We start from the raw sequence: 24193 nt of genomic DNA, 5'->3' as shown, positions 1-24193 counted from the left end.
CAGAAATGCTAAACATACACTGTGATTTGGTTAATATCAGCCTTGTTAATGGAGGAGATACAGATATAATTTATTCTTTCTCAACCAGTATCCTCAAACCGTCATTTAGTTTCACTATGGAACCGCAAAGAGTCACATTTAATCCTGTGAATAAGAACACCATTTCGAGAATGAGAATATATATAACCGATGGCAAAAGACGACAGATAAATCTTAATGGCGTAGATACAGCTTTTAGCTTACTGTTGAAAAGAATTGTCGAATTTATTTATATGAAATCGTATGAATTCAAAAGATTTTACCATCCTCAAATGGGTAAATTTGTGTAAAAACACAAACGAAACGGTTTGATTGTTGACAATATATTCAAACCGATAAGAAGTATAGCATCATCTGTATTCCAAAATGTTGCCAAACCAATCGCGAAAAAAGCAATAAAATCTGGAGTAGAACACGCTGGTGAGCGTTTGGGTAAAAAAAGCAGCAGAGAAATCAGGTGATCTGATGATGAAACGACTAAGAGGTGTGAAACAAAAAACACCAACACTTCCAACGATAAAAGAAGAAAGTAGAGATATAATATTGAATCGTTTAATATCAGGAGAAGGTGTAAGGAAAAGGAAAGGAAAGGGACTACTGCTCGGAAAAAACAGTCCATTCAACTCAATTCCAATACTTGGTCAAATATTATAAAACACGAATTTTTATCTAAACTAATAGTATAATGGCTTTTAGATCAAGTGAAATGTTACAACGAAATGAGTTTGTAAGATACCAGTCAGATGATGCAATCAGAGCACCAGCTAATGGTGAACACCAAGATAAAAATGGATACAAATTTACAATCAATGACAGATCAGCGTTTTACGATTGGTATAATGCTTATTTTAAAAATTCAGTTTCAAGTACCAAAACTCGCTGATGGAACAGCTTATGGTGGAGGTGATAGAATTACGGTCATCAATGGCTCACACTCTTTCATCAATCATCTGATGATCAAATCTGCTGGTAAAATCGTATATGATACAGATAATCTCCACAAGGTCAATTTTGTTAAGAATCTATTGGAGTATTCTGATGATTTCAGCAGATCAGTTGCAAAAAACGGTCTTTGGTATTTGGATACTAGCCATCAGATTGCTAATGCTAATCAGAATGCAGGATTTGAAGCAAGACGAAGGTTAACAGTGGGAAATGCTGATGTCAATGTTATTATTCCTGTCAATAGATATTCATTCTTCGAAGTGTTAGAAGATAAGATGCTTATACCAATGCAATCACAATTCAATATAACACTTCAGAATGATGATGAGCTAATTCAAAAAGCAGATGCTGCCGATGATGGAAGAGTCGGCATTAATCGTTTTCTATTATGGGTGCCCAAATTAATTCCAAAAGATAGTCTATATGACAATTTTGTCAGCTCATTTTTGAAAGAAACTAAATGGTCCTATCTGAGATCGTCTATCAAATGTCCGCTCCAGCACAAGCAAGTGGTTTTGATCAGATTTCAGCAAGTGTGGATTATGTTAAACATATATTTGTATATCTCCAAAGAAATAAAACAAATGTCGTGGCAGAAAATCCTTACTTATTTGATACTTATAAATTGAATGCCGCTGATGCTAATAGTTATCTGACGACATGTACATTAGAATATGGAAGTGGAATATTTTATCCAGAACTGAGTATGATACAGAAACTAAGGTGAGAATTTTTAACGATTTGTCTTATGCTGCAAGAAGAAATGATTTTAATAATGGTACACAACTGAATCTTGCAAATTTTAATGGTCTTTATGGTATGATATATTTTGATTTAACAAACCAAACAGAAAAAGTTACAAGGGATCCCAAACAGTTAATTTTCAGATACAAAATAAATGCTGCTCCAGCAGCTGCATTCAATGTTGACGCAATTGTCTTTTACGAAGAGATGCTGGTTGTGATTAACAAAATTGGTAATGAGTTAGTTATTGTGTAAATAAATAGAATAGCAAATATAGAAGTTAGTTAGTTATTCCTCAATACGAGGATGTTTTTCAAAATACATATTTTATATAATCTATATAATATATGACGCAATTATTTGAAATAAGGGTGAAATTATCACCAAATCAGAAAAAGAATCTTGCTAGTGCATTTCATAAGCGTGAAACCATTGTTCTCAGGCTTTCAAAAGATGCACTAACTGGAAATAACGTTTTGTACGTTGCACAAAATGTGCCGAAACGATTGCACAAGAATAAACAGCTGAATAAAGGATTGGACATCAAACTGGCTAAGACTAATATCAGAAACGAGGTTCGAGGTAGTCTGTTGACAAGCATATTAAGTTTAGGTCGTACTTTTGCACCTACCATAGCAAAGAAAACCTTGCATTATCTGCATTGGCCGGATTAGCTTCAGAAGGTGCTTTCCAACTTGTGAAGAAAATAACGGGAAGAGGCCAAACAGGTGGTGTTTTTATGATACCAAATAATAGTATTAGTGATCTTGTGAATACTTGTCACCATCTATTAACCAGAAAACAAGCTAGAGATTTGGCAAGAGTATTAGCAAGAGGTGATCCGCATGTTCTTCTGAAACTCTCCAATAAACAAATAGGTTCCGGACTAGGAATTTATAAGAAATCCAAAATTGCAAAAGAAAGCGATTGATTGGGGAATTAAGAAAGCAACTCCTGTTATTCAAAAAGTTGGATCTGAAGCAATTAATTAATTATCAACCAAAGTGAGACCAAATTACAAATGTAAAACTGACAGAATGGATCTTGATGCTGACATGTACAAAGGAGGTGCAATTGATATCCAAAAAGCGATTGGCAAAATACCAAAACCAAAGGCTGGATGGACACCAGGAAAGTACAAATAAATGGGACCATATAATCCATTGAATAAGCAATTAGAATACAACCCATGCACCGGTGAGTTCTCAAATGGTACGTACAACCGTGTAATAAGGTGGATGAGACAGCTGCTGATCACGATATTTGTTATGATATGGGAGAAAAAAAACAAAGGTGATTGTGATTGGCAAATGGTTTCATCACTGGATGAAATACCATATGGTGAAATGCCAAAGAGGGGATCAACAGCACGATTCTTGATTGATCGATAAAAAACAGAAACTGGGTCTTGGGGTATCAAAAAACGGAAGAATCCGTCGAGTGAAGTGAACTGGCAAGAAAAATTAGCTGATGAATTACACAAACCAGTAAAACGTAACTTTACTCGACGGCGTGTAACAGTCAATCATATTGATGAAATATGGTGTTCTGATTTAGTTGAAATGCAGCAGCTCAGCAAGTGGAACAAGGGCTACAGATATCTTCTGATGGTTTTAGATGCGTTTAGTAAATACGGTTGGATTGTACCGTTGAAGGATAAAAAAGGTGAATCTGTAACTGAAGCATTCAAATCCATTATCAGAGAGGGAAGAAAACCTGAGTACTTATGGACTGATGAGGGTAAAGATTATTATAACAAGCATTTGAAGGACTTGTTGGATAAGAATAACATAACACTGTATTCCACGGTAAATGAAGAAAAATCATTGTGAAAGATGGAATAAAACAATAAAAACCAAAATGTGGAAGCAGTTTACTATTTGGGGTAATACAGTAATCAGTATTTGGATATTCTACCCAAAATATTAGAACAGTATAATAACACCAAACATGGTTCAATAAAAATGACACCTGTTGAAGCTAGTCAGGAAAAAATGAAGGAATTGTATACTTTAATCTGAATAGTAATACAGAACCATCATCAAAACCGAAGTTTAAAATCGGTGATAAGGTTAGAATAAGCAAAGGCAAGAGAAAAGTATTCGACAAAGGATATACCCCTAATTGGACTGAGGAAGTATTTACAATTGATAAGATCCAATATGCGAATCCAGTCACTTACAAATTAAAAGATCTCCACGGTGAAGAGATAACAGGCAGTTTTTATGACCCTGAGCTGTTAAAAGCCAAACAGGATATATTCAGAATTGAAAAAATCATAAGGAGAAATCATAAGAAGAAGCAAGCGTTAGTAAAGTGGAAGAGATACAGTGATGATTTCAACAGTTGGGTACCACTAAAGGATGTGCTGAAAATATAAACGTTCATCGAGTAATGTATATTAGCGACATTACTCGGTTGTGGTGAAAATAGTATAGCCTATATATACAGATAGATCGTCTATCAGATGTGTTATTTTTGCCATATCTGCTTTTGCTATTATGATAGCCAAAAATATTATTGTTTCTGGCTATATGTATATTTTATATAAAGCCATATATTCAAATGAATACTTGGAGCCGTCTAACTTTGAAAAGGCATATTTATAGCCATATTTTTTATCGCAAGTCATTTTCACTGAACCAGCACTAGCATGAAGCTTTTTTCCAGCACTGGATAAACTTTTGAAAATCATAATCGTCCCATCGGAGCGGTTTATTGATTTGACTTTTTTCTTATTCAAATGATTATACTTCACAAAAGAATAATCTCGATTTTTTGCTGCTTTCTTACTATTCTCACTTTGTGATAATAATTGTAAATTACACAGTCTATTATCAGTTTTCACATCATTAATATGATCAATGACTTTATCACTCGGAATTGAACCGTTGAGACATTCCCATATAAATCTGTGAGCTAGCATTGAGTTTTGTTTGAATCCCAGCCCGCTGACAGAACAACGATTATATCCACAATGATTTAAGCTGCACCCAACTATTTTCATTGTTCTGGTATTAATAACCTTGCCAAGATTCGACGCGGCATATTTATTACACAAAGGATGAACCTTATATATTTCAATTTCATTTTTCATACTCATACTACCAATATATCAATAACGTTTCTCTTTTATATAAAATTCAAAAGCTCTGTTTTGCCACTTGGTGAATAAGTTTTTGATTTGCAGAGGCCTGAGATAGCCTAATTTATGCTGTTTCTGGCTAAAGGAGTTTTTTGATTTCCAGAGGGGTGGCAAGAGTACTTTTTGGTCATGACCCGACTTCGCGAAGAGTTTCTAGTAGAAGGATTTTTTTGATTTCTAGAGGGTTGGGAGACATGAAATTTGCCAATGAGAGGGCTTAGGACAAAACATACCCTAAGAGGCCTGAAAATGCATTTTTCGAGTTGAGGCCCGGCGAGGGTATTTTTTGGGTTTCTAGGGGAGTGGGTATGCCGTTTTTTGCATAATGTCCTAGTACCGCCACTTACTATACTACTTTCGGTTTTCAAAAAAATCGCCAGAAGAAAAACGTTTTGAAAACTTACTTATGAGCAGTCTGGCCGAAATATTAACTCACTTAGTGACTATCACTAGAAAGTTGCCGAGACCGGGCTAGGCACAGCGTAATTTTGACCAACTTTGGGTCGATTTCCAGGAATTTCCCAGCCCTAAGGTCTCTAAGCTAATTGGAGAAGACTTTGGTTTTCAGTGAAATGGCCAGAAGAAAAATTTTTCAACGCTTACTTATGAGCAGTCTGGCTGAGATATTAAGTCACTTAGTGACTATGACTAGAAAGTCGCCGAGACCGGGCTACGCTGCAGCGAGATTTTGACCAACTTTGGGTGGATTTCCAGGAACTTGGGCGATATTTTCCAGTCGTAGGGACTCTAAACTAATTCGAGAAGACTTTGGTTTTCAGTGAAATGGCCAAAAGAAAAATTTTTGAACGCTTACTTATGAGCAGTCTGGCCGAAATATTAACTCACTTAGTGACTATAACTAGAAAGTCGCCGAGACTGGGCTAGGCGCAGCGCGGTTTCAGTTGACGAAATGTTAATTCACTTAGTGACTATGACTAGTAAGTCGCAAATACCTGGCTACGCGCCGCGCGATTTTGACCAACTTTGGGTGGATTTCCAGGAACTTGGGCGATATTTCCCAGCCCTAGGGACTCTAAACTAATTGGAGAAGACTTTGGTTTTCAGTGAAATGTCCAGAAGAAAAATTTTTGAACGCTTACTTATAAGCAGTCTGGCCGAAATATTAACTCACTTAGTGACTATGACCAGAAAGTCGCCGAGACCGGGCTACGCGCAGCGTGATTAAAGGGACCCTTGGGGAAATTAGCCGATCACCTCAATACTCTTTGTTTGGTTACTTCTCTTTTTATTTCCACTATTGATGACTTCATTACAATACTGACAACGTTCCCCTACTGCCACTCTTGCCTGATTACAGCAATTACTACAACTCTGATGCGTAGGTTTGGCCCGCGCTCGTTTATCTGGATCACACCCGTGCTGTCAATCAGCTGTCTAATACGTCAAATTCGGAAATCAACGCTGATGTCAGTACATGCGCTGTGTTCTACTACCAAGAATTCGCAGAATTTACTTAGTGAAAAATCTTTTCATTTCTGAATTTCCACTATCAAGCATAGGGTGTATGATCCAAATAAATCAGCACTTTCAATATAACAATTATCAAGCATAAGTTTACAAATTAAAATCAAGGAAAAGTGCCAGGATCTCTAATAAAAGTTGTTGTTGAAAATTCTGTACGACTAAAGTGTTACAAGAAATAGGTATGCAAACTCCCAGCTTCGTGGGAGGGAGTTCCAGTTGAAGCCATCCATCTCATTAAGTGAACGTGCTCTTTTGGTACAAACATATCTTAACGAGGTGCCGCTGCTATTGTAAGGAATCTTTTCTTTATTTGGGTCGAAGTGTGAACGACAATCCTCAACAAAAGTCCTTGGCACACCTGGATCAGACAGCACGAAAATGCGTTGACAAGGTATTTTGGGGACAATACCTAATCACATCATTAGAAGGGGGAACCCCCTTCCCCCCCGACAATGTTGTAAGCGGGCAATGACCACTTCATCACGATTAACAAAATTGATTTGGGCGGAACGGGGCGAACTGATAAATTGCCCTGACAGATATTGCAAAAGTGGGAAGGTGTGCCAAGACTTTTGTCGGAGATTGTAGGAATAAAGTAATTAAACATCGCTATAAAACTCCCTGAACAGCTCAGTAAAAAGGGCAAGATTTGACTGAAAAGTTGGACAGGAGACTAAAAATAAGTTAAAGAGTCTAACGCGACTAATTCCAAAAAGAGCGCTTCCAAAATCTAGATTTCAATTTTTATTTTGTTTTCTCGATCGACACCCGCGAGTAAACAAACGAGTTGCTGAACAACGCAGCTGACCCGAAAACATGTAGTATAGCAACGGTGCCCGCAGAACATGAATGTACCAAGGTATTTTACCAAGTCTAACAAGAATCAGTTAACAAATTATTTAAGTAAATACTACATTAAAAATAGTTAGATTACAGGGCACTATTTCCAGCGTAACAACAGTCAGGTAATTTACACATACGAAGAACTAGTTCCTGGGAAACGCAGCACCCGCGTATACAACAACAACGATAAGAAAGGCAGCATTTGATCAGCTAGTCAAGGAGCAAGTCCGTAATGTCAATGTATCCCAAACACCTAAAGTATTCCAATATTATATTTCGAATGACCCAACACCTATTTCTTAAAACATTACCGTTGCCTTTTTACCCATTATTACAACGAATAAATATGGTTAAGAATTGATATCTTGTTTGCATTTTATTGTTTTACATATTCTCCACCCTTAGATTGAGCTAGTCCCTAGCTCACAGTGAGTTAATAGAATGCAAGCAAGATAACATGACAATACCATAACAAAAAAAATGGAGGCATATATATATATACATATATATATCTTCACGAACTCAACACTACAGCTGAACAATGTATAACCTACAAGTAAAAATTATGTGGACATACGGCATTAAAAGAAAATCACATAAGCGAAGGGTTGATAGGAATAACAGTGTTCAAAAATGCTCACGTAAAATCTTAATTGTAATATAAAGTGTAAACAGAAGATTAAACCTAGTTGAGTTTCTTACTGCTGAGTTAACAGACAAAAATTTAGTATTATTCGTGTCAAACCCCGCTTAGTAACTTCATGAAATACTTAACAAAATTGTTTGTTGTTTGTTTGTTTCAGTGTTTTTTTTTGGTTTAGTTTATGTTTCTTTGTTTTCGTGAATGATTGGTAGTTATAAATAACCAAAGCGTGTCAATGGCTCATTCTAGTAATACAAGACGGAATTTCTGATTTATCGGGTGGTTTACGTTGTTTTGGCATGAAGAATTTGTAAGGAGGTGTATTGGCCTGACGAACAGTAACAATCGCTTCCTTTAGAGGGCTGTGCCTTGCAAAATCCAAAACTTTCCTTATTTCTTCCGTCATAGGAGTATTGGTCAGATATTCTGTTAAACTAGGAAAGGTTACTGCTTCTTCGTAAGTTGGCAATTTAGAAAAATCTTTAGCTGAGTCAACTGTTGTGCTTGTTTCATTATGTTTGGAGCTGGAAATTTGCTGTGTTTCACACGCGTTGTCGTGAACTAAGTCTTCTTGGCAGCTTGCTTGGCTGGGCAAGACAAAGAGACGAGAGTCAGTGGTAATTTCCTGTGAATACGAAAGAGTTTCGGTTTTCTTTGTGTGCACATTGGGTATGGCTTCCGAATCTAAATTCCTAGTCCTGAAAATACCTGAAGTGGTCTGACTGCGTAAGTCAGATTTTGGTAAAACCTGTTGTACAACTTGATCAGGGGTTTACAAGGGTTGTTTACTCACAATGCTTTGTTCATTTTCCTTTGGAGCGTCTTCCATTTCTGTGTGAAATATTTTCTCGTTAATCTCTTCTCTTAAAATTGGGTAACTTCTCTTCTGTTTTAATATTGGTTTTAATTTAACTGACGATATATTATGATTTCTTGTATCTATTTTTAACTTCTTCAATGCGTTTCCGTTTTCCTATGGTTTCGTCACTGTTTGTGGTGATAACATCTTTGAGATGTAATTCTTTCCTTTCTAGGTCATCTACGTAGGTACTATGATGTTTATCAATAATCACGGTAACGCCAGAGTTAATGTTTCCATCGGGACAAATTGACATGTTGTTAACACCTTGTGCGGCGTCATCGCTGAGTGAGAAAACTGTCTGATTTTGCGGTATTCTCTTGGTAATATTAATATGGACATAGCCAGTCTCCATTTTATTTTCAATTTCTGATAAATGATATTTGCGCACTTTCACTTGTGTATTTCTGTTAACCTTTCTTTTATTGCGTCTCGTATGTTGAGAACTCTGGTTCAATTTGGTAACTGTATTTAATTTTCTCAACATGTATTATCAAAAGTTACATTGTGATTACTATTTTTCGTCGCCGAAGAAAGCGGACATAAAGATTCCCTAGACTGTGTTTCAGACACGATATTTTTAGTAGGATATGGGTGTCCCGGGATTACCACGATATCCGAAATAGGCGAGTCAGAAAAACTGTCATCAAGGCGATTGTGACTATTTACAATTGGCGATTCCGTGCGAATATCATCAATACTATTTACACCTGTTTTACAAGTAGAAACATTATGTCGAGCAACCGAATGTCTTGGAGAGAATCTGCTATCTATAGTGGTAAAACAATTTCTGGGCTTATAACTAACTTGATTGTTGTTTCTAGTTGCTCTTCGAAAACCTTGTCTATAATATTTAAATAATTTTGTTCTGCCAAAACGGACTCTTGGGGTACCAACAAGAGTCCTTAGGCGTTTCCCTGGTTGGAATTTGGTGGTTCCTCTATGGCTAACATAGAACGTCGATTGTAGAAGGGGTGAATACGGAATTCATTACTATATTCATCATTCCAGCCTCTGTAAGATCGATCATATGAGCGATTGGCGGAATGGCGCGGATTCTGATACCGCCTTAAAACACTCTCTAAATATGTTAACCGTCGCTGTAACTGGTCTAGTTGACTGTTTGGTCCCTGCCAATTACTAGGTTGAAAAGGGCGCGATGTCCCAGGAGGCTGATCATCATAAGCAGCCATAGCATAAGTTGTGTTTATGTGCTGCTGCTGACGCTGTTGTTGTTTTTGGAGTGTTTTAATGTGATTAGACAATTCGTCCAGTTTCTTTTCAGCAGCTGAAGGACCTGGAGCTGGCGCAGCGGTGGCTATCACCGCATTGTTCAAGTACTTGAAGGTTGCTCCAGGAATTTAGTAAACGTGATTTGCATTTTCGTTAACACAGATTGAGTATCTGAAGCAGCCTGGCGGCGATTGACGATGTCCTTCATACGCTTGAGACTCGGCCTCCTGAAACGTCTTTGGCCTACCTATAGTGACACATAGGCTTGAAGGTCGCCCTGTAATCCCTCAATAAAATATCTCACTGTTTCTACGTCAGACAATTTTAATCGTTTGCATAAGCGCGTAATATCAGTAATGTAATCGTCGATGGGCTCGTTTGGAGCGTGTTTACGCGCACTTAATTGTTGACTTAAAATCCAGTCCTGTGGGCCAGAGCCAAAACGTGCGCGAAACGCATCAAAAAGAGCAGATAAAGTGCTGGTAGTTTCCTCAGCTAATGTGTCAAAGCAGGCGTGCGCAATGCCCCGCAAATAGAGTGAAAAAGCATTAGGTTGCAACTCCTCCGACCAATTATTTAATTTGGCTATGCCACGAAACTTATCCAACCATACTGACGCGTCCGCTATAGGATTTCCATCAAAAATTTCTGGCTTCAAGCCATGATCGTGACTAGTTGCTTTTTGGTCAATCTTATTTTGTAGAGAATCTAATTGTGTGCGTGTCGTATGCGCTTCTTTTTCTAGATCGCCTTTTATTGTCGTCAGAAAAGAGGTAAAGAAGGCTTTAAATTCTTCTTTTTGGGCAGCATTCATGATACCGGATACAGGACAAACACAAATATTACTTTCTCTGTGCGTTTCAATCAGCTGTGCCTGATGTATTTGAGAACGCGTAACGATCTTTTTAGAGGCTTTAGGCCTAAGTGGCATAAATTGCAACAACCACTATTCCTATCAATCCCGATTAAATGTCGGTGCAAACTTTTAACTAAAAGATAACAGAATTGGATCACCACAACGAACAGTAGCACAAGTACGTAAGTACTAACAAATATATTATTTAAAACTAACATAGGGTGCTAGAAAAGGTTACGAAAAAGGAATAATGAGTACGCAACATCAGTAGGCCTTACGCTCCATCTGGCGGGTTGATTTCCTGGCTTGTCCTGGCTTGACCTGGTTTGTGCTGGCTTGACTTGGCTTGACTCAGCTTGTCCTGTTTCTCTTAGTTCTGCCAGTAACTCCGTAAAAGAAAGACACGCACGCGTCGGCTTCTACTTCTTGGAACTTAACCCTCAATGCTCAGTTCTGTTTATTTTTTGTCTCAGTTCCCTTTAGACAGCGACTGTAAACGTTAATGTTGGCGTTTAATCCACCGTCTGCATATGATGATGATGATGTTAATTACAACATCCACGGTCGAGCAGTTGGTAACCGGAGTGGTCCGGTTAAAACATTACGGCCATAGCCACGTCTAGTCATCCACTGATCGGATTTTCGACACAAAATCCGGGCCGTCGGGCACCGAAACCGGAACTCCACCAGCTTGTTAAAGCGACCTTGGGGAAATTAGCCGATCACTTAAACACTCTTTGTTTGGTTAGCTCGCTTTTTATTTCCACCATTGATGACTTCATTACAATACTGACAACGTTCCCCTACTGCCACTCTTGACTGATTACAGCGATTACTACAACTCTGATGCGTAGGTTTGGCCCGCGCTCTTTTATCTGGATCACACCCGTGCTGTCAATCAGCTGTATAATTCGTCTAATTCGAAAATTAACGCTGATTTCAGTACATGCGCAGTGTTCTACTAGCATGAATTCGCAGAATTCACTTCGTGAAAAATCTTTTCATTTCTGAATTTCCACTATCAAGCATAGGGTGTATGATCCAAATAAATCAGCACGTTCAATATAACAATTATCAAGAATAAGTTTACAAATTAAAATCAAGGAAAAGTGCCAGGATCTCTAATAAAAGTTGTTGTTGAAAATTCTGAAAAATTGGACAGGAGACTAAAAATAAGTTAAGGATTCTAACGCGACTAATTCCAAAAAGAGCGCTTCCAAAATCTAGATTTCAATTTTTATTTTGTTTTCTCGATCGACACCCGCGAGTAAACAAACGAGTTGCTGAACAACGCAGCTGACCCGAAAACATGTAGTGTAGCAACGGTGCTCGCAGAAGTAGTAGTAGTAGTAGTAGTAGTAGTAGTAGTAGTAGTAGTAGTAGTAGTAGTAAGACTTTTTTTTACTAGGGTAGCATTTGACAGTAATAAAACTGATAACCTAATGGCCCTCAACATAAATGTACCAAAGTATTTTAACAGGTCTAACAAGAATCAGTTAACAAATTATTTAAGTAGATACTATATTCAAAATAGTAAGATTACATGGCACTATTTCCAGTGTAACAACAGTCAGGTAATTTACACATACGAAGAACTAGTTCCTAGGAAACGCAGCACCTGCGTATAGAACAACAACGATAAGAAAGGCAACATTTGATCAGCTAGTCAAGGAGCAAGTCCATAATGTCAATGTATCCCAAACACCTAAAATATTCCAATATTATATTTCGAATGACCCAACACCTATTTCTTAAAACATTACCATTATCTTTTTACCCATTATTACAACGAATAAATATGGTTGGGAATTTATATCTTGCTTGCATTTTTATTGTTTTACAATTTTGACCAACTTTGGGTGGAATTCCAGGAACTTGGGCGATATTTCCCAGCCCTAGGGATTCTAAACTAATTCGAGAAGACTTTGGTTTTCAGTGAAATGGCCAGAAGGAAAATTTTTGAACGCTTACTTATGGGCAGTCTGGCCGACATATTAGCTCACTTAGTGACTATGACTGGAAAGTCGCCGAGAGCGGTCTACGCGCAGCGCTATTTTGACCAACTTTGGGTCAATTTAGAGGAACTTGGGTGATATTTCCCAGCACTAGGGACTTTAAACTAATTTTAGTAAGACCTTGGTTTCTAGAGAAATGGGCAGATAAGAATTTTTGACCACTTACTTAGTAGCAGTCTAGCAAAAATATTAACTCACCTAGCAACTATGACTAGAAAGTCGCCGAGATTGGGCTACCGGCAGCGCGATCTTGACCAACTTTGGGTGGATTTCCAACAACTTGGGCGATATTTCCCAGCGCTAGGGACTCTAAACTAATTCGAGAAGACTTTGGATTCTAGTGAAATGACCAGAAAAATATTTTTGAAGTTTTACTTATGGACAGTCTGGCCAAAATATTAACTTACTTAATGACTATGACTAGAAAGTCGCCGAGACCGGGCTACGCGCAGCGCGATTTATACCAAGTTTGGGTCGATATCCAGGAACTTGGGCGATATTTTCCAGTCCTAGGGACTCGAAACTAATTCCAGAAGACCTTGGTTTTCAGTGAAATGGCGAGAAAAGGTGTTTTGAACGCTTACTTATGAGCAGTCTGGCCGAAATATTAACACACTTAGTGACTATGACCAGAAAGTCGCCGAAACCGAGCTACGCGCAGCGCGATTTATACCAACTTTGGGTCGATTACCAGGGACTTGGGCGATATTTCCCAGCCCTAAGGAGTCTAAACTAATATGAGAAGACATTGGTTTTCAGGAAAATTGCCAGACGAAAAATTTTTGGACGCTTACTTATTAGCAGTCTGGCCAAAATAATAACTCACTTAGTGACTATGACTAGACCGGGCTACGCGCAGCGTGATTTTGACCAGAAGAAAAATCGACCAGAGGAAATCGACTAAAAGTTGGTCAAAATCGCGTTGCGCGTAGCCCGGTCGCGGCGACTTTCTGGTCATAGTCATTAAGGGAGTTATTATTTCGGCCAGACTGCTCATAAGTAAGCGTTCAAAACTTTTTCTTCTGGCCATTTTATTGAAAACCAAAGTCTTCTCGAATTTGTTTAGAGTCTTTAGGGCTGGGAAATATCGCCCAAGTGTTTGGAAATCGACCCAAAGTTGGTTGATTGGTTGATTGTTGAGTTGTTGAGTTTTTTTTCCATAAATAACCAGAAGAAATGTTTGAAATTCATTACAAAACTGATTGGGGGCGAGGTCTATAATCACGGTGAAAAATGGTTAGGGGCTCTTTTTATGACTGGATATGTTGTATGCAAGCTCACTAACAAGACTCAACATCTGAGACGTTGTCAGATGTGATACTGTCAAGCAAACCCAACTCTTTAAACAATGTGTGGCCATAAATTTACTTTGACTTTTATCCAGAATGCCTGGGATTTAATGGGCCGGACGTCCATAAATTTCTACAAGTAATTAGGCAACAAGAATTGCAAGCTTCGTTAATAAGGGGTTTATTACGCAACTGAAAATGTTCACAAAAATGCCACGATCACAAACTGGAGAAACATTGCAAACTTCAAACGCGCAATTCTGATTGAAAGCCGACTAGTCGCATACTCGCGCCTGATGTTAAACAAAACAGAAGGGAAAAAGAGTTGGAAAGAAAACAAAACGAGTGTTTCGTGTGATCAAAGCAAGCTCTTTCAGAAACGCCATAACACTAACGAAAATCTTTAACAGTGATCGTGGGGGATCATTCTGGACAGTGCCCGGTCCAATACTTAGGGAATACTGTGCCAGCAATGAAGCAATTTGATTGGTTAATCTGAGTTCTTAACCCTCTGAACTAACTTAGTGATGAAATATAAACTAGTTATGTAACGTTTTCTCTTGGTATACATTGGAATATCCCGCTTGTATTCACTTGGTATATACAAAGAAAATACAAGTGACACAAGAGAAAGCGCTGCATAAGCGTTGCGTGCGAAAGGATACCCCCTATTCCCTCCCCGTTTACACCTGCTATGCAGGATGTATACATGGCTTATCATTATAAAAATAACAAAAATATCATTACAGCCGTAAAATAATGTTTTCAGTGACACGGCTGCAAAGGTAACAGAAAAGAAATACCACAATGTACAGCAAACACAAATTAATTTTTATTCCTAAAACATTCCAAAGCAAACAGAGGATGGTAATATTATCTAAAAAAAAGCTGGAAACACATCCATATCTACGAAGAGGAAAACAAAAGGAGCAATGTCAATAACAGGCCAAAATACTCAATACTTCTCATGAACACTACTATTAAGCTGCATTTAGCCAAGTCTTGCCATCACCTCGAGTATTCGTTTTTTTTTTCAATAAAAGGTCATTTACAATGCGAAACAGCATCTCGGTAATCGATCAACAGATTATTACAAACAATTCCTGCTCTAGCCAGGGCCAGAACCTAAGGATTAATTCACCATGCATATGGAATGTCATTCATTTTTATCTTGTTCAGTGTCAACTAAACTGCAATATTAATTCTCAATACTGATGTTCATTCAGCTCCATCTTGCTCATTTCAGAACTAAGATAGTAATTCTCCACATTAATTGTCATTCAGTTTTATCTTGCCCAGTGTCAGAACTTAAATAGTAAATCTCCATACTGAATGTCGTTCAGTTTTATCTTGTCCGTTGGCAGAACTGATATTGCAATTCTCCATACTGATTGCTGTTCAGTCTTATCTTGTCCAATGTCAGAATTGATATTGCAATTCTCCATACTGATTACTGTTCAGTTTTATCTTGTCCAGTGTCAGAACTGATATTGTTGTAATTCTCCATAATGATTGTCGTTCAGTTTTATCTTGTCCATTGTCAGAACTAATATTGTTGTAATTCTCCATACTGATTGTCGTTCAGTTCTATGTTGTCCAGAGTCAAAATTAATATTGCAATATTCCATACTGATTGTCCTTCAGTTTTATCTTGGTCAGTGTCAAAAATGATATTGTTGTAATTCTCCCTTCTCATTCTCATTCATTTCTATCTTGTCCACTGTCAGAATTGTTATTGCAATTCTCCATACTGATTGTCGTTGAGTTTTAACTTGTCCGGTGTCAAAACTGATATCATTGCAATTCTGCATACTGATTGTCGTTCAGTTTTATCTTGTCCATTTTCAGAACTGTTATTGTTGTAATTCTCCATACCGATTGTCATTCATTTCTATCTTGTCCAGTGTCAGAACTGATATTGTTGTAATTTTCCATGTTGATTGTCGTTCAGTTTTATCTTGCCCATTTTCAGAACTAATGTGGTTGTAACTCTCCACCCTGACTGCTGTTCAGTTTTATCTTCTTTAGTGTCAGAACTGATATTGTTATAATTCTACACACTGACTGCCCTTCAGTGTGATCTTTTTCAGTGCCACAACTGATATTGTTGTAATTCTCATTACAGATTATCTTGTCCAGTGTCCAAACTGATCTTGTTTTAATTCTCCACACTGACTCTCATTTAGTTTTATCTTGTGCAGTGTCAAAACTGATGTTGTTGTAATTCTCCATACTGACTACCGTTCAGTTTTATCTTTTCCGTTAATAGAACTATTGTTGTAATTGTCCATACTGACTGCTGTTCAGTTTTATCTTGTCCGTTGTCAGAACTATTGTTGTAATTCTCCATACTGACTGCCGTGTAATTTTATCTTGTCCTTTTCAGAACTATTTTTGTAATTCTCCATACTGACTGCCATTCAAATTTCTCTTGTCCATTGTCAGAACTATTGTTGTAATTCTCCATACTGATTGTCGTTCAGTTTCATCTTGTCCAGTGTCAAAATTGATATTGCAATTCTCCTTACAGTTTGTCCTTCAGTTTTATCGTGTCCAGTATCAGAACTGATATTGTTGTAATTTACCACACTGAATGTCACTCATTTTTATCTTGTCCGGTGTCAGAACTGATATTGTTCTAATTCTTCACATTGACTGCCATTCAGTTTTATCTTCTTTAGTGTCAGTACTGACATTGTTGTAATTCTCCACACTAACTGCCGTTAAGTTTTGCCTTTTGCAGTGTCAGAACTAATATTGTTGTAATTGTCCATACTGAATGCCATTCAGTTTTATTTTCTCCGTTTTCAGAACTATTGTTGCAATTCTCCATACTGACTGTCGTTCAGTATTATCTTGTCCAGTGTCACAATTGATATTGCAATTCTCCATACTGATTGCTGTTCAGCTTTATCTTGTCCAGTGTCAGAACTGATATTGTTGTAATTCTCCACACTGACTGCCATTCAGTTTTATCTTGCTTAGTGTCAGAACTGATATTGTTGTAATTCTTCATACTGATTGTCATTCAGTTTTATCTTGTCCAGTGTCAGAACTGATTTTGCTTTAATTCTCCATACTGACTGCCGTTCAGTTTTATTTTCTTCGTTGTCAGAACTATTTTTTTTAATTCTCCATACTGATTGTCGTTTAGTTTTATCTTGTAAAGTGTCAGAATTGATATTGCAATTCTCCATAGAGATTGTCGTTCAGTTTTATCTTGTCCAGTATCAGAACTGATATTCTTGTAATTCACCAAACTGATTGTCATTCATTTTTATCTTGTCCAGTATCAGAAATGATGTTGTTGTAATTCTCTACACTAACTCCTGTTCGGTTTCATCTTGTCCTCTGTCAGAACTAATATTGTTCTAATTCTCCACGCTGACTGCGGTTGAGTTTTATCTTGTCCATCACCAGAACGATTGTTTTAATTCTCCATAGTAATTGTCATTTAGTTTTATCTTGTCCAGTGTCAGAGCTGGTATTGTAGTAATTTTCCATACTGATCGTCATTCAGTTTTATCTTGTCCAGTGTCAAAACTGATATTGTTGTAATTCTCCATCCTGACTGTCGTTCAGTTTTACCCTGCCCATTGCCAACACTGATATTGTTCTAATTCTCCATACCGATTGTCAGTCATTTTTATCTTATCCAGTGTCAGAACTGGTATTGCTATTCTCCATAGTGACTGTCCTCCTTTTTTATCTTGTCCAGTGTCAGAACTGATATTGTTGTAATTCTCCATGATGATTATGGTTCACTTTTATGTTGTCCGGTGTCAGAACTGATATTGCTGTAATTCTCCCTACTGATTATGATTCATTTTCATTTTGTCCCGTGTCAGAACTAATATTGTTGTAATCCTCCACACTGACTGCCGTTCATTTTTATCTTGTTCAGTGTCAGAACTGATATTGTTGTAATTTTCCACACTGACTGCCCTTCAGATTTCTCTTGTCCGTTGTCAGAATGATTGTTGTAATTCTCCATACTGCTTGTATTTCAGTTTTATCTTGTCAAGTGTCAGAATTAATATTGCAGTTCTCGATATAGGTTGCCGTTCAGTTTCATCTTGTCCAGTATCAGAACTGATATTGATGTAATTCACCATACTGATTGTCATTTAATCTTATCTTGTCCAGTGTCAGAACTGATATTGTTGTAATTCGCCACACTGACTGCCATTTAATTTTTTCTTGTCCAGTGTCAAAAACTCATATTGATGTAATTCTCCACACTGACCGCCATTTCTCTTTATCTTGTTCAGTGTCAAAACTGATATTGTTTAATTCTCCATACTGATTGTCATTCAGTTTTTTTTTGCACACTGTTGAAAAACTGTTTTGTGATTTATCGCCAAGTGTTCCTAACTTTTATAGCAAGTAAACATTTAAGACTTTTTTTACTCTAAATTGTGTATTAAAGCTTGCTAACAACTTAAAAACAATTTCAAATTGACTCCTTTTGATTTTGAGGTGCATCAGAAATTTGAAGGCATTCCGCTTAAATAGAAATCGTTCCTGAGCTCGTCATACACACAATAGAGATAAAATAAATATCTTACTAACCTCGTTTTCTCGGTCTGTACCATAAGTTACGGATCCTCGTTTTTTCCCCTTAGATTTATGGCCTGCATGCTTTGCCCTTGAGCCATAAATTAAAGGGGAAAAAAACTCGGTCCATAACTTATGGTACGGCCCTCAAACTCGGTTAGTAAGAGGTATATACCGATTGTCATTCATTTTGTATTTTGTCCAGTGTCAGAACTGACATTGTTCTAATTTTTCACACTGACTGCCGCTCAGTTTTATCTTGTTCAGTGTCAGAACTGATATTGTTATAATTCTCCATACTGATTTTTATCCAGTTTTATCTTTTGCAGTGTCAGAGCTGATATTGTTGAAATTCACCATACTGATTGTCCTTCATTTTTATCTTGTCCAGTGTCAGAACTGATATAGTCGTAATTCTCCACATTGACTCCAGTTCAGTTTTATCTTGTGCCGAGTCAGAACTGATAATGTTGTAATTCTCCGTACTGACTGCCGTTCAGTTTTATCTTGTCCATTGTCAGAACTTTTGTTGTAATTTTCCATACTGATTGTTGTTCAGTTCTATCTTCTCCAGTGTCAGAATTAATATTCCAATTCTCCATACTCATTATCCTTCATTTTTGTCTTGTCCATTGTCAGAACTAATATTGTTGTAATTCTCCGTACTGACTACCGTTCAATTTTACCTTGCTCGTTGTCAGAAATCATATTGTTCTAATTCTCCACAATGACTGCCGTTGAGTTTTCTCTTGTCTGTTATCAGAACTATTGTTGTATTTTTCCATACTGATTGTCGTAAAGTTTTATCTTGTCCAGTGTCAGAACTGATATTGTTGTAATTCTCCATACTGATTGTCATTCTGTTCTGTCTTGTCCAGTGTCAGAATTAATATTGCAATTTTCCATACTCATCCTTCATTTTTATCTTGTCTATTGTCAGAACTGATAATGTTGTAATTCTTCATACTGATTGTCATTCAGGTCTATGTTGTCGAGAGTCAGAATTAATATTGCAATTCTTTATACTGATTGCCCTTTGTTTTTATCTTGTCCAGTGTCAGAACTGATATTGTTGTAATTCTCCCTACTGATTCTCATTCATTTTTATCTTTTCCAGTGTCAGAGTTGATATTGCAATTTTCCATACTGATTGTCCTTTAGTTTTGTCTTGTCCAGAGTGAGAACTGATATTGTTGTAATTCTCCATACTGATTGTGTTGTTCAGTTTTATCTTGTCCATTGTCAGAACTCATATTGTTGTAATTCTCCATACCGATAGTCATTCATTTTTTATCCAGTGTCAGAACTGATATTGTCCGGTGTGAGAACTGATGTTGTAATTCTCCATGTTGATTGTCATTCAGTTTTATGTTGTCCAGTGTCAGAACTGATGTTGTACTTCTCCACACTGACTGCCATTCAGTTTTATCTTGTCTGTGTTCAGAAGAATTGTTGTAATTCTTCACACTGATTGTCCTCCAGTTTTATCTTGTCAAGTGTGAGAATAAATATTGCAATTCTCCATACAGGTTGTCGTTCAGTTTTATCTTGTCCAGTATCAGAACTAATATCGTTGAATTCACCATCCAAATTGTCATTCAATTTTATCTCGTCCAGTGTCAGAACTGAGATTGTTGTAATTCTCTCTACTTAGTGCCATTCAGTTTTGTGTTGTCCAGTCTCAGAACTGATAATGTTGTACTTCTCCACACTGACTGCCGTTCAGTTTTATCTTGTCCGTTGTCAAAAGAATTGTTGTAATTCTTCATGCTGATTGTCGCTCAGTTTTATCTTGTCAAGTGTGAGAATAAATATTGCAATTCTCCATACAGATTGTCATTTAGTTTTATCTCGTCCAGTGTCAGAACCGATATTGGAATTCTCTATACTGATTGTCCTTCATTTTTATCTTGTCCAGTGTCATAACTGATATTTTTGTAATTCTCCTCACTGACTGCCATTCAGTCTTACCTTGTTCCTTGGTTAATCATTTTAACCTTAGTTGGAAGTAGATTTTTAATCCTAGTTCTAGTTTAAAACCTTAGTTTTAGTCTCACGTTTTTATTTTTTATTACTTCTGTATTTTAGACATTAATTTTAATGTATATTTTAGACTTGTATTTTTTAGAGGACCCTCCTGGAAACCACCTTTAGGTGATTGGAGGCCTCCTTTTAAAATATCAGTTTATTATTATTTTTTTATTATTATCATTAAATCCTCAGTAGTTACAAGACATCGTATTGATCACAGTTTCAGGAATATTAATAACATATCCAAATTAGGGAACTCTTTCCTCAATACCAGTGCTTTCCTTATCACCACAAATGTTCCCAAAGTAAGATTTGCAATGCTGTCAGATAAATGTCACATAGCAGATAGCAGTGGCTTCATTCATTTCTACCCATTCATTAAACTTAAAATTTTCAACAGATTTTCCTTCTTTATTAAGGAAAAAACAAAGTTGAGATAACAGTGACCCAAAATGTTCTCCAGCTTTTACAGGTATTAAACCAGTCGTGCTGAATATTTTCCTTGACTCTTCTTGAAAATGCCAATTTTCCCTAAATTAACAAAAAATTCATTGACCTTAGAAGAATTTTTTCCTGACCATTTCCTGACCTGGTGTGGCACCCCTGTTTTAACTATTACACAGAAAGCTAAACCATAAAATTTATCGAGAAATGAGGCTCCCAACCATCACCCAATTCACAGATTCTGACATCAGACTTATTACCTTAGAAAAACCACTTCACTAACAACTGGTTCAAGTTCAGCAGTAACTTTCCTTGAAACCCTCAACAACTACCATCCCTCTATCAAATTCACCATAGAAGTGGACACCAATACAGTTGACTCTTGTTATAGTGCACATCCTTGAGATCGTCATTTGTTGCCGTTATAGCAGGGCTGCCTGCAGTAGAGGGGTGAGATGAAAATGACTCAATACAAGTCATATAAACCCACATGCAGTGCACATACTGCTTTGTGCTTTTAAGCAAAAAATTGTAATATATGTAGTATAGGTCAAAATAGTGTACAAACTACCAGTAGTAAACACTCCAAGACAACAGAACAATGACAAATCACTCAATACATTCAAGGTGTCCCTCGTAATGATTGAGAAACATTAAAAGAATCAGTGTGGGATCATATGAAGTGTTCACAATTTTGCAATAGGGATAGGATAATAGCCATAAATCAATGGCTGCTCCATCATTCAACTCTCTGCCAGACAGTGTCAGAAAATTGACAGATTAATTTTCATTCATTAATGCCATAAGACACCGTCTGTTTCACAAAGTGATTAAGATTTATTATTAAGATTTAATAATAAATGCTATTTTTATTCTAACACTTAGTAGTTTGTAGTCCATTGTATTAGTTTTAATATTAGCTTTAATGTTTCAGTTTTAATATCCTATTATATTTTTTTTCTGAGATTTTTACAGTTGGTGTGATATCACAGGATTTTTACCGACTTAACTAAGTGCAGATGTAGTTATATTCTATTTTGCCAATTTTGACATCTAAATTATGGTTTTTCATATAGAGCCTCTATCAGTAACATCAGGCTGTCCATAATAGCAGGGGGTCTGCAAGGCAAGAGTTGTCTGTAGTGTGCTACCAGTTATTGCAAAAGAAAGGCTGCAAACTAGAAAGGAAAGATCTCTCGCCTTATTGTAAAAGCCTTGCCAACTTATTACCACTAAGGCAATGGATCAACACCGTATGCTACACAAAATGACAGCAGCTGCCAACAACTTTTCTCTTAAAAACATGAAAGATGACTGATTGATACTTTCAGCAGGGCTCAACTTTCAGGAAAAAACCTTGGGGCCAGCTGGCCCCTTAGTTTTCATATTAATTTTAGTCACCAGCAAAAGTATTTCAGTCAGCAAAAAGCATGGAAAGGTAGTTGCCAGTGAAAAAATTGGGTTGCATTGGTGACCCCAGCAGTCACAACGTTGAGCTCTGATCATCTTACAAGCACCAATCCTCGCCCACGCCGAAATCTGGGGAAGTTCTCTCTCTGATGTTGCTGAGGAAGGAAGGTTGCAAGAGCTAATCAGAGAAACTTCTCCAAGCTAAATGCAATGCCACATGGCCAGGGCAAAGGCCACAAAAAGACTGCAAGTCAGATGAAAATGATGACCAGTCTTCACAATGCCCTGTACCCTACAGGGCATGATGAGTCCATTGTTGCTAAGACATGTTTTCTTTGTTTCTTCTTTTAGTCTTCGACCACAATTTGGATGCATTTTGTGTTTAAAAAAAATCAGTTCATAGGCCATCATCCTGTTCAATATAACTAAACAAAATCCAGTAACAAAATTAATTAAGGACCATGGCACAGGTGTAGCTTATTCATCTTTTTTATTTAAGTTTGCAATAAATTATTTTCATTTGCATGAAAATAATTGAGTGATGTTTCTTCTATGCACCTTTCATTATTATATACCAGTAATTTGTCATCATATCATTATTGTGGAAATTATTTCATTTCATTTTAATTGTTATGTGTACCGGTTTGTACCAACTGATTCCTATAAATGGCTTGTTCTTTTCAGGGTGTTTTCACGAAAGCTGTGAAACAAACTATTTCTTGATGAATATAACATATTAGTATATTCTCAGCTCCGACTATTGCATTTCTAGCTCTCTGATTGGCTCAAAAACTCCGACTATGAGCCATTAGTCGGAGTTTTACCTTATATGGAAAACAGTGCGCCAAGTTTAAAAATTTTCCGCTCTGTAAAATTGTTGAAATAAAAATCGGCGGCAAAAACCCGATTAAGAATATACTAAAATAATTATTCCATTCGACCTTGTTGGATATGAAGTGATCATAACCAACTCGTGCTACGCGCTCGTTGGTTATTTATCACTTCATATCCAACGCGGTTTCATGGAATAATTGTTAAATATTGTCTACTGCATACAATATTTCATAAAGACAACTATTTCAGTTTAATTATTACTTTAGCATATTTAGCTTTGTATCATCTCATTACACCAGGATCTCTCATTGCCAACAACAATTGTAATCTATTGGCAGTGTTTAAAACAGCTATTTCATCTACCAAAGGCAGCCCTAAAAGCTGATTACTGAATAACATTCCCTAACAGTCCCTGGTGCAGTTGCAATTTTAAGATCCACTGGACAACGTTTTATGTCCAAAGTCAAGCTGGCTTCACCTCTTGACTGCAAAAGAGGAATTATGCACACATTAGTGCAACAGACCTTTGACTTGGGCATGGCTGAAAAAGCTGAGGGTGGGCTGATTGCAGGAGATAGATAAATCAGGTACACAAATGATGGACCTGAAGGGGAATAAAATTGTATGTTCCAATCAAGCAGCCATGTAAGGTGCAAGACTTAGCCAAAGTTTCTGTCAACATCAGCCTGTTGAGAAATATTTTTCACACTTGATTTGCAAAAAAATGTGACTGTATGTTTCAGCATGCTGCAGTTTGTTGTTTTCTGTTGAAGTCATCTCAACTCAAACGATGTTTTTGAATTAAAGTCAACAAAAGCAAA

At 37.0% G+C, this 24193-nt stretch overlaps 1 long non-coding RNA gene and 2 pseudogenes across 1 annotated transcript; 1 reads left to right on the top strand and 2 right to left on the bottom strand.

The window, feature by feature from the left end:
- The first annotated feature begins 660 nt into the window (after positions 1 to 660).
- LOC149095561 (uncharacterized) lies at positions 661 to 1983 on the top strand (annotated as a pseudogene).
- A 6762-nt stretch (positions 1984 to 8745) lies between these two features.
- Positions 8746 to 10857, bottom strand: LOC149095560 (uncharacterized; annotated as a pseudogene).
- Positions 10858 to 14906: 4049 nt separating this feature from the next.
- On the bottom strand, positions 14907 to 21749 carry LOC149095559 (uncharacterized). Its single transcript, XR_016204851.1, has 2 exons — positions 21389 to 21749; positions 14907 to 15002 (listed from the first exon to the last, which is right to left on the bottom strand). It is a non-coding gene; the product is annotated as an uncharacterized LOC149095559 (long non-coding RNA).
- Between the last annotated feature and the right edge of the window lie 2444 nt (positions 21750 to 24193).

Source organism: Orbicella faveolata, unplaced genomic scaffold, assembly GCF_042242905.1.
Source record: "Orbicella faveolata isolate gen_17 unplaced genomic scaffold, um_ofav_v1 contig_50, whole genome shotgun sequence".
In the NCBI taxonomy this organism is placed as follows: domain Eukaryota; kingdom Metazoa; phylum Cnidaria; class Anthozoa; order Scleractinia; family Merulinidae; genus Orbicella; species Orbicella faveolata.
Note: the sequence above shows the minus strand (reverse complement) of the source record. Positions and strands in the feature narration are given on the sequence as shown.